The sequence below is a fragment of the Anser brachyrhynchus genome (assembly GCF_964034855.1).
Source record: "Anser brachyrhynchus genome assembly, chromosome: Z".
Lineage (NCBI taxonomy): Eukaryota > Metazoa > Chordata > Aves > Anseriformes > Anatidae > Anser > Anser brachyrhynchus.
Genome location: NC_137697.1, coordinates 12,949,503 through 12,961,923, shown reverse-complemented (window position 1 = coordinate 12,961,923; position 12,421 = coordinate 12,949,503).

Below are 12,421 nucleotides of genomic sequence, written 5' to 3'. Positions count from 1 at the left end.
TTAAAAATATATTTCCGTAAAAATAAAATTCCTTAAAATGTTCATTTTTTTTTAGGATCACTTGTATGCAGTATAAATGCTACTTGAGAGTATGCAACAACTGTGATGATTGTTTCTTAGAGGGCATTTAAGGGAAAATAATATTCTTAATAATTTGGAGATAGGGAAAACCATCATGTACATTCATAAATCTAAACTTCTGCATATGCAAGAAGTGTGAAATGAAAGTGAAAACAAATCAATTCAGCCCAGTCAAAACCACAAAATTTAGTTTAAAAAATGTAAAACAATAATTTTAAATTTACAAATAAACTTTCACTCAGAAGAGCCCCTCTATGAAAGACACTTTGGTGAGTGGTAGGTCTAGCAGAGGAGTAGGTCACCTAGAGTAGGTCACCAATACATAGCACATTTACAAGTGCTTTGCTTGTTATGTGTCATCCACAGGGAGCTTTTCGGATCAGTAGGTGTTAGGAACCGCATATCCAGATATACAACATAGGAAACACCATTTGATTCTCAAAAGAAAAGGTGTTTCTGGACCTACACAAACACAAAGTTAAAACTGAGATATTAGAAAGTAAAAAGTGCCACAGTGTGGACCCTGCTTTTACTACCAAGTTTTAATTCAGAGAATAACTGTTATATTCCTTTAAAATTGTAGTCTAATGGTATATAAGATTTAAAATATTATTTAATTATTACTATATTTTCACACTGCCTCACACTCAAGAACACCTATAAATATATGGAAAGTTTTTAAGGCTTGAGACGTAGCTTTGGATCCTGGGTAAATAACTATGACAAAGTAAGAACAAATAGATGTTCTCATATTAGATTAGTTTTGTTTTATGAAAGGTAGGATGTGTTTAATGCCATATTTTACTTATGAATATTAAGTTTGTTAACTTTCCTACCAAGTTTCATTACATTATGAAGTTGACTTAATTTATAAGGGATTTTTCAATTTTGGTTTATTCCTTCTATTCAGTAATGCTACACAGCTTTATCATGCCAGGACTAGGCTTAAAATAGACAAGGAGAAAAGGCTTCAGCCATTTTAAAGAGCACAATTGACAGGTGTGCTGACCTCTTGACTGCATATGTTACAGCTATAGGTAGTTCAAATGGTGTCAGGTGGGGTTACACAGGGCAGAGCAATGTCTGCTTTACTATCACAAGTGTAAAAGATAGTTAGTCATGTTATGCCATAAACAGCCTGAGGTAAGAAAGGCTCGTAGAGTTCCCATCAGAAATTAAGTCCTTGCCAGGAGGTAGGATTCCAGTCCATCTGTCCATGAGAGCATCTCAAACAGAATAAAAAAGCTTTATAAAATATTATCCAGAGAGATAAAAGGCAAATAATACAATTTATTTATGGTCTGGGGCCAGAGATGAGAACAAAAGATGTTTGTTTTCTATGATGAATGAAAAGTGCTGTTACATAATCTATTTCCAGAGCTAGGGGTTAGATTTTCTAAAATGCATTTTTTCTGTAAGCTTTATTTACTCATAGACAGACACGCATAAGCACAAAACATTTATCTTTGACATATGCAGCTCATAGCTCTCAAAATTGTATCCCAAAGGTTCACTTGGTCACCACTTCCTTTTTCTTTTTTTTACTGTGTCCCTACTTTAAGTTATTAATAAGATATAAGATGGTGGACAACCTTGTGGTTATCAAGACCAAAGATGACTTTATGAAAAAAAAAAAAAAGCAATGTGAAATATTTAATACTCAGTAACAAACACCTAAGAAAAAAATGTTAATCCCAAGGGGCACTTGGATTTCAGACAGCCACCATGAAGGAGTAAGCCACATCCTATGGGCTAAGTAGTCAACTACCTGCTATACAGTCACTCTTCTATGTACATGAATGAGTTGCTGTGCTGGGTCTGGCTGGGATGTAGTTAACTTTCCCTGCAGCAGCCCATACAGCGTTGTGCCCTGCACTTGTAGCTAGAAGAGCACTGGTATCACACTGGTGTTTTCTCTATTGCTGAGCTGTGCTGGCACAGCACCAAGACTGCCTCCAACCACCCCAAGAGCCAGCAGGCTGAAGGTAGGCACGAGATGGGAAGGGGTCATCACTAGGGCAGCTGACCTAAACCGACTGAAGGGATATTCCATACATCATATGTGTGACATCATATGTCACACTCAGCAATAAAAGTTGGGGGGGTGGGGGTGGGGCTCTTGTTATTGAAAATGTCTGTCCCCCCGAACAACCGCTATGCGTACTGGGGCCCTGTTTACTGGGACATGGCCGAACATTGATCACTGATGGGAAGTAGGGTAATTTATTTTTTCTCTCTCTGTGCTTCCATGCAGCACTTTTTCCCTTCTTCCTTTTCCCTTTAATTAGGTTATCCTTAACTCATAAGTGGTTTTTTTGTTTGTTTGTTTTTTCTTCCCAGCATACTTTCTTCTTCCCCTCTTCTTCTAGAGGGGGAGTGAGGGAGTTGTTGTGGTAGAGTTCATCTGCACAGCAAGGTAAAAACCAGCACAGCTGCTTGAATTACTCTTAATAGAAACTCAATTTGTGCAAGGGCCAAATACATTGATTGAGTAGAACTGAGTTATCGAACTCAAAGTTATTTAATTTCCAAGAAGCTAACTGTCCTCAGTTCCAGTAGAATTTCCATTCCCACTATCAGTTGTGTTGCCTTTATAATGTGAGGAAAACACACATTTTTGTAATGAAGGGGAAATACATATTTATTATAATTTTGTTCCATATGGATTATTCTATTGTTCAACATGGAAAAAAAAAAATAAAAAAACACAATAAAACCTTTGTCCTAGAAAACAAAGTGTTTTTTTCCTTAACACATTCAGAATCAAAATGTTCTGGAAATGCAACATTATGATCATTGAGCAAAAAACAGTAAGTATCTTAGAAGCATGTGGTAAGTTTTGAAAACACCTTAGGCTCTTCATTTCTTAAGCTTTACTAAAAGCAGAAAGAACTTTTAAAAGGATGGGTAGAATTGAGTTTTTAAGGTATTTATATTCCTAAGAGTGTGAATAAGTACCTAAAAAAATTTTCAATAATATTGTTATATCCTCTTCAAACAGTGATGTCAAAATAGTTCAAAAAATTCTAACCTCTAAAGAATTATTTTAAAATCAGACATTAAGTGTCTGAATCACTAAACTATTTTGGAAAATATTTCGCTTTATTTCTTGCGGCAGCGATTGGCTTCAGGGCAGACATGTTTTGCAGTGGAGCGGGGAATCGAGGAGTGCACGGGGTTCCCTTCATTGAGACCACTTGAGGCAGCCAATGCCAGGGTGGCTGACAAAGCTTGGGCGGAGCCAGGAGTGCCCCTCCTCTGTTGTACAATGTCAGCCCCTAGGGAGCATGAGCGACCAGGAGCACGCTGAACAGGGTGGGCAGAGTGTGGCACATTAGTCAGGGCATGGTGTGGCAGTTTGCATGGCAGTGCGCACAGACAGGGAGGTTGGGAGGCAGACCAATCTCTACCCTCTATTCTTGGAGCAGCACAAAGTGGCTTCCAGTGAGGCAAAAAGGGCATCCACCCACCTCACCTGCTGGACTGAGACTGCCAGGGGCCACAACCTCCCCTGGCAGACACCTCTACCCAGACAATTCTCTCAGGGACTGGAAGAGCCACCCAGACCATCCACTGCAGCACTGCATCCACTCCAACATCTGGAGGTCCCTTTAGGGCCCGAAGGCAGAGTTAGGTGTCGTGGGTGCAAATGTGACCCGATAGATGCCCTCTCTGAGCAAGTTGCCAGGTTGTGAGAGGAGCTCAGGAGGCTGCAATTCAGGAATCCGAACAAGAGTTCGTTGCATAGTATCATGCGCTGGCACGGGCTGAGCAACAGCCTTGCCTTAAATCCTTGCAATGGGGTGGTGAAATGCTTTACAAATGGAAACCAGCAGAATTGACTGATTGCAAGACAAGGGTGGCTCAACCCTCATATCTGCTCAGAGCAGAATGAAGAATCTCCCCCTTGCCCCTGAAGTGCCCCTGTGCAACAGATATGATGCTCTGGAGCTCAAAAAAAGGAGAGTATGTCAACAGCAATGATGGTAATGATTAAGACCCAGGAAAGAGCAACTGTAAAAAGGTAGACCAGCATACCAATTATTTAAGAACCAGTTCCACAAAATAAGCACGGAGGGTGTTGATAATTGGAGATTCCTCTCTGAGAGGCACTGAGGTGGTCATTTGCCATCCAGACAATCTCTTGAGAGAGGTTTGCTGCCTGCCTGGAGCCCGTATTTCTGACATCATAAAGAGGCTACAGAGCTTGGTCAAGCTAGAGGACTATCACCCATTTCACTCTTTCACATAAGGACAACTGAGGCGATGACAAGGAGACTCAGAAACATCAAAAAGGGACTTTATGGAAAGTTGCTGAAGGGATCAGGAGCACAAGTACTGTTCTCCTCAATCGTCCCAGTCAGAGACTGGGACCCGCAGAGGAGGTGGCGTATGGATCAGGTACATGATTGGATGCGTAGCTGGTGCCATGAAGGTTTCAGGTTCTATGGTCCCAGATGTGCTTTAGTGAGACTGGGCATGCTGACATGGGATGGGGCATGCCTGACCAAGTGGGGCAATAGCATTTTGGGCAGCAAATTGGCCACTCATTAGCAGGGCTTTAAACTAGATTCAACGGGGGAAGGGGATGTACCTATAAGTGACACAAAAGAACCCTTGAATGCCAATACTTTAAAAAACAGCAAGAAAACATCTGTGAATTGTCCCATAGGAGTTAGGAAGGACTATTCTAAAAAGGTGACGCTCCCATAGCCGAGCTGAAGTGCCTTTACACCAATGCATGCAGCATGGGAAACAAGCAGGAGGAGCTGGAAGCCACGGTGCAATTAGAAAACTATGATCTAATAGCTGTCATGGAAACATGGTGGGATGAATCACACAGGTGGAACACTGGAATAGAGGGCTACAAGCTTTACAGGAGAAACAGGTAGGGAAGTAAGGTTGGGGGTGTTGCCCTCTATGTTAAGAAATTGATAGATTGTGAAAAGTTCTCTCCAAAATACAGCCAAGAGCAGGTTGAGAGCCTGTGGGTGAAAATTAAGGATCGGACCAACAAAGGACATCTCGTGGTTGGGGTCTAGTAAGGCCACCCAGTCAACAAAAGCCTGTTTATGAGGCATTCTTGCTCCAATTACAGAAAGCATTGCGCTCACAGGCCCTCATCCTGATGGGGGATTTCAACCGCACAGATGTTTGCTGGGAGAGCCATGTGGCAGGCAGTAAGCAATCCAGGAGAATCCTGGAGTCCATTGAGGACAATTTCCTTGTCCACATATTAGACAAACCAACCAGAGGAGAAGGGTTACTGGACCTGATGCTCACCAATGCAGAAGAGCTCATTAAAGAAGTTAAGACTGGAGGAAGCCTAGGTTGCAGTGACCATGCTCTGTTTGAGTTTGTGATCGCGAGGGATATGGGACTGGCTAAGAGCAAAGTCAGACCCCTGAACTTCCGAAGAGAAAACTTCAAGCTATTTAAAGACCTAGTAGATGAGATCCCCTGGACAACTGTCCTTAGGGACAAAGGATCTTATTATAGCTGGCAACTCTTTAAGGATTTTTTTTATTGTTATTTTTTTGAGTGGAAGAGCTCTCCGTTCCCCTATGTAATAAACAGCAAGCAGGGAAGGTAGGAAACCGGCATGGTTAAATAAGGATCTGCTGGTCAAATTAGGCAAAAGAAAGAAACACACAGATGATGGAAACAGGGCCATGTGCCATGGGAAGAGTACAGAAATGCTGTCTGGATGTGCAGGGATGGTATCAGGAAAGCCAAGGAACTGACAGAACTGAACGTGGCGAGGGATGCAAAGAAAAACAAGAAGGGTTCTACAGGTACATTGGCCACAAAAGACAGACTAGGGAGAGTGTAGCACCTCTGACCAATGAAGACAGAGAAATGGTAACAACAGATGTGGAGAAGGCAGAGATGCTAACAAGGGTAAATCATACCTGGTCAATCTGGTGGCCTTCTATGATGAAGTGACTGCATTAGTTAATAAGGGGAGACTAACGATGTCATCTACTTGGACTTCTGTGAAGCCTTTGACACAGTCCCACATGACATCCTAATTTCTATATTGGAAAGATATGGATTTGAAAGGTGGACTGCCCAGTGGATAAGAAATTACCTTGATGGTCGCAGCCAGAGGATAGTGATCAATGGCTCTATATCCAGGTGGAGACCGGTGATGAGCGGTGTCCTTCAGGGATCAGTCTTGGGACTGGTGTTTCTCAATATCTTCACCAATGACATAGAGAATGGGATTGAACACACCCTCAGTAAGTTTCCAGATGACACCAAGCGGGGTGGTGTGGTGGATACCAAAGAAGGAAGAGATGCCATACAAAGGGACTTGGACAGGTTGGAGAAGTGGGCCCATGTGAACCTAATGAGTTTCAACAAGTCCAAGTGCAAGATGCTGCACCTGGGTGGGGGCAATCCCAGTTACGAGTACAGTCTGGGAGAAGAACTCATTGAGAGCAGCCCTATGGAGAAGGACTTGGGGGCTCTGGTAGACTAAAGACTTGACATGAGCCAGCAGTGCGTGCTTGCAGCCCAGAAGGCCAACTGCATTCTGGGCTGCACAAAAAAGGTGTGACCAGCAGGTTGAGAGAGGTGATTGTCCCCCTCTACTCTTTCCTTGTGAGGCCCCACCTGGAGTACTGCTTCCAGGTTTGGGGCCTCCAGCAGCAGAAGGATGTGGACATGTTAGAGGGAGTCCAGAGGAGGGCTACAAGGATGATCAGAGGGCTGAAGGACCTCTCCTATGAAGAGACGTTGAGAGAGCTGGGGATGTTCAGCCTGAAGAAGAGAAGGCTCCCTGGAGACCTCATTGAGGCCTTTTAATACTTAAAAGATTTTTATAAAAAGGTTAGAGAAGGACTGCTTATTCGTGTAGATAATGATAGGAGGAATGGTGTTAAACTAAAGTTTAACAGTGTTAACAGTGTTAAAGTGTTAAATTAAAGTTTTTAGTTTAAAGCCATTCCGCCTTGTCCTGTCACTACAATCCCTGATGAAAAGTCCCTCTCCAGCTTTCTTGTAGGCCCCCTTCAGGTACTGTGAGGCCACTTCAAGGTCTCCCTGGAGCCTTCTCTTCTTCAGGGTGAACAACCACAACTGTCTCAGCCTGTCTTTACAGGAGAGGTGCTCTAGCCCCTCGATCATTTTTGTGGCCCTCCTGTAGACTTGTGCTAATACTTCCATGTCCTGCTTGTGTTGGGGGACCCAGAGTTGAATGCAGGACTCCAGGTGGGGTCTCACGAGAGCATAATAGAACGGGAGAATCACCTCCATCACCCTGCTGGCCATGCTGTTTTTCATGCAGCCCAGGATATGGTTAGCTTTCTGGCCTGCAAGTGCACATTGCTGGCTCATGCTGAACTTCTCATCAAGCAACACTTCCAGGTCCTTCTCCTCAGGGCTGCTTTCAATCCATTCTCCACCCAGCCTGTATTTGTGTTTGGGATTGCCCTGACCCAGGTGTAGGACCTTGCACTTATCCTTGTTGAACCTCGTAATTTTGCACAGGCTCACCTGTCAAGCCTGTCTAGGTCCCTCTGGATGGCATCCCTTCCCTCCAGTGTGCTGACTGCACAAGACAGCTTTGCATCATCGTCATACTTGCTGAGCGTACACTCAATTTCACTGTCAGTGTCACTGACAAAGATGTTGAACAGTGCTGGTTCCAATGCTGACCCCTGAGGAAAACCACTTCTTTCTAATCTCCACCTAGAGACAAAGATATTACGGGGGACAGTGAGGATATCATGGGAGACATAAATAGATTTATGACAACTCTCCTAGAGAAATATATTTGGCTATAATTAATATACTTTCAGAGATATTTTAAAATTTTGTAAGAGTCATCGTTTCTCACCATATATTCTTAAATTACTTTCTGAAACAAGATGCCATTTTTCTTAATCTCTTCTTGTGATCCTCTTAAAACATTACACTAAAACAGCTGACTGGAATATTCCTTATGTGCTTTTAGGTTAATCATGAATTAAGAATCTTCTACCTGGCTGAGAGAAAGCACTAGATATTCTAATTCCTTGAAGAATAATCTTCTGTGTATAATAGCTTTTTACTAGAACAAGCCAATCCAGAACTCACATTCTAACACAATATTAAGAAATGATTATTTTGGTCGTCAATGTTCAGATTAAAATATCACAAAATATTGTAGAAATTTTGCCTGGAGTCTTAATTTATGTTGTCACTATAGGTGTACAGGAGCTTTTAGATGAAAGGTAACATTGGAAAGGTTTTACTCAGGTAGAAGAGGAATCCAGTGGAACAGAAGGAACCAGAAATAACTGAGGAAATACTGGAATTTAGAGTCTGATTATTTTTTGTTAGGAAGGTCACAAGTCAGGAGCACTTTAAGGAGAACTAAATGTAAGATGGAGGCAGTGATATTTTGGAAGATAATCCCAAAAGGCAAAGAGCAAGGAAAAAAGATAACTTATTCAAAACTGAAATAAAACATGACACTCACTACACTTTCTGCACTGCAACCTACAAGAATATATAATAATTTTAATGAAAATTGAATGTAGCAGTCACTTTCTCTTGGAGACGTTAATTATATTGCTATTAGAGTGAACACTGAATGAGCAAGAAACTTTCATTACAACCCATTGCTGCCATAGAAGCCTGCTATTGATCCATCACTGCCTTCATAATGCAATGATAATGGTTATTGTATGATAACACCTAAGATGATACACGGCAGTCATACTTTCAGGGTGTCAAAGAACACATATGTATTTATGGCTGGGTTATTGTTCTCGAAGCACAGGAGGAAGAGGATTAAAGAAGAACTTAAGAATTTTAAAATTAATTTTTGAAATGGTGCATACATCTGTGCAAGGTAGACAAGAGAAACTCAAGCAGTATTTGCAAAAGGGAAACTACCAGACTAACATGATTCAGAAAGTCTTTTGAATGTGACTGCCTAGTAAAATCCTAGCCATGTGCAGTAAAGTAATAATTCAGCTACGAGTTAGTGGTAAGATTTGTACTTGCATTCTACTATTAGACACTAATTGGGCTTTTCAGCTATAGGTAGGTGGCTACCAGGATGGAAGCGTCTCCTTTCTTTCTATGCATGCAGGTCTCCAGTGAGCCCTCAGGTAGCTTGTCCAGGTTGGCTCCTCTGCACCCTGCTCTGCTCCCTCATCACTCCTGGACTCTGTTTTCACATTCACTGTCCATTTGAACAGCAGTTCTTGTTTTAAGAAGGGCTTACATATAAGGGGTTAGAGGACAATCTAGACATACTGTATTGTGTATAGTCCATCTCTTTTGTATACGAGAGAGAAAGAGTTCAGTGAATCTTTTTTCCTAATCATTAGCTGTGGTGGTTTTACCGTGCTAGGCAGCTGAACACCACAACCGCTCTCTCACTCCCCCTCCTTAGATGAGGAGGGGAAGAAGTAAAGGAAAGAACACGGGTTGAGATAAGGATAATTTAATTAAAAGGAAAAAAAAAGAAATATTAAGGAAAGATTATTATTAATTAAACAATTTACCTAAAGGGAAAAAAAGGGAAAGGGGAAAAGGGAGGGGGAGAGGGAAAAAAACAGAACAAAACAGAACAAGTAAAGGCTATGTGGAAGTGCAGAGGAAATAAATCACTCTCTACTTCCCACAAACGAGCGATGCTTGACCACGTCCTTGAAGCAGGGCCTCAACGCATGTAGCCGGTGTTTGGGAGTTTGGGAGGACAGATGTTTTCACAACGAGAGCCCACCCCTCCCCTCTTCTTCCTCTTTCCACCTTTTATTGCTGAGTGTGACATCATGTGGTATGGAATATCCCTTTGGTTGGTTTAGGTCAGCTGCCCTGGTGATGTTTCTTTCTCACTTTTTTGCCCCCCCCTCCTCCCCCCCCCCCCCCCAGAGGGTTAGAGAGAGTCGTGATGCTGTGCCAGCACTGCTCAGCAGCAGACACAACACTGGTGTGATACCACTGCTGTTCTAGCTACAAGTGCAGAGCACAGCACTGTATGGGCTGCTGCAGGGAAAGTTAGCATCTCAGCCAGACCCAGTACATTAGGAAAAAAAAAATCATAATCCCCAGTTAACATCCTGCCAGGGACCATGCCAGGGAAGCAAGGCTATTTCCATTTTACATAGTAATGGAGCATGAAGTGGTGCAGTGATTACTCCTGTATCTCCACTATCCAACTTGTGTTTATACCATTTCCATTCTGTGTGGTCAGTTCCTCCCATGCCCTCAAGATCCAACTCCCTTGAACATCCAATACTGCTTTTCAATACACTACAGATTTCATTAGAAAATAAGGTTAATTTCTCTTCTGCATCCAATATGATTAGTAAGCAGAAGGTACTGCATACTTACTCTATAGAGAAAAGTAAAACTAAGAACCTGACCTCTTATGCTTATAAAACATGACAAATAATATTTTCTAGGAAACCATTAACTCTCAGCCACATTCAAGTGTAAGAAATCATATTTTGTCTGTCTAGTCTACTTGTAAATGCTTATGTTGATATATAGAGAGGTTGTTATATACTTTTGCTGAGCTGTTGCAGAGAGCTGCCGTGCATTATAAAGTAGTCTTCACATCTTGCGAAGGGATGCCTACATTTCCAAGAGCAGAAAGGGTCACTTGAGGTAAGTTTGTGTAACAGCTGGGGATTAGAAAGAATTTTGTTCGGAAAGCTTCTTTCTAAATATATTTTTGTGGTCAAAAAGATAACATAAATGTAAATCACTGTCACCACTGTAGAGAAAAGATGGACATACACTACTAGCATAACAACTGACACACTGGAAAGAGGAAGAATTCCAGTTATTAAGATAGTTGAGTAGAAAGATACAAATTCTAATGTAATAATTATATCTACATCTATTTTTATCTAAAATCTGTATGCAATCCCCCACTAGAAATCTTTCCCCTTTATTCTTAAGAAGCTGAAAAACATTTTTAGATGAAGTTTCATCTTTTATTAAATTTTAAAAGATAAATTCTCAGGTGGAACAGCTATAGGTCCTTCTTTCATCACTACTTGATTATTGTGTGTGAAGGCAATATATGCTAGACAATGCAAATTTTACTTTTAGAAGAAATTAGTGTCTTCTGCAATGTATTTCCGAGTGATTAACACTTACGTATGCATTGTCTATTTAGAAATTTCAACTAAACAAGATACTAACTAATCTTCTTGAGCTCAATCTACAATTACCGTTTAACTGTGAAACCTTCTTAGGAAAACACATTATCAATTAGAAGAAGTGATAGCAAGATGGCAAAGCATACAGTGTTCATGACTCTCTAATCCAAGTGTAGAAAACAATCTAAAATCCATGATCAAAGGGTGAGTGGATCACTTACCTGATTCTGCATTCACCAAGCCATACTTTAACTAGCTTGGTGACGTAGTTGGATTTTTTTTTCTTTTTCCTATTTAAGTGCTCCTAACCTCTCAAATATAAGAGCAGCCTCAATATACAATAATAAATTACCCCATGACAAAAAGGACTGCACATGCAATCTATAAATACTGAAGACACATAGCTAAGACATACTAAATAGACAGTGTTCCATTTACTTTGAGATGCTAGCTTGATTTTGCAATATTAGCTTTTAAGAAAAAGAACCAATGAAAACTTTACAGTAGTTCTAAACTGAGCAAATATAATATCAGGGCAGGACCTGCAAAATTTGAATCCTTATGACTCCATTTGGGACCTTAGTCTGTTCAGCTGCCATTTAAATTTTATAACATATAAATTCCCAATGCATTTAAGATTCTGCCAGTAAAATTTCATTCTCAGCTCAAGTACATCTTCTGGGAATCTGTGGAACCATTTGAGTCTTGATGCTATCAGGCAGCTTGACACTTGAATTTTGAGATTCTTGAAATAGGTACCCATCCAACTATTTACAGTGTTCTCAAACACAGTCCAGCAATTGATGTAGAACAACTTTATGGAATCAAACATCACAGGAAGCAATAAGATGGAGTCAATTTCTATTTCTGTCCAATGCGTTTACCTCAGAGGTATAGATGAGCCTCATTTCTTTTCTGTTGGCTGATGTACATTCGGGTTTTGAAGTTAGTTATTGTCCTTGTTCTCAAAACTGAGATATAAGATATTTCGAGGTGAACCGGTTCCAGAAGATTGCCCTTAGAATATTCAATGAATATTCTAAGACAGGTCTCTCAATCTCCCCTGACTTAGAAACTTCACTTCATAGAAAACTCTCAAATCTTTAGCACCTTTTTCTGGGTCCCCCAGATATATGTTCAGGCACAAGGAACAGATGTTCCCATTTTTTTTCTTTTGACTGCTGAATGTTTAATTATTTAATAAAGTTTGACTCAAAGGCAGCGAGAGC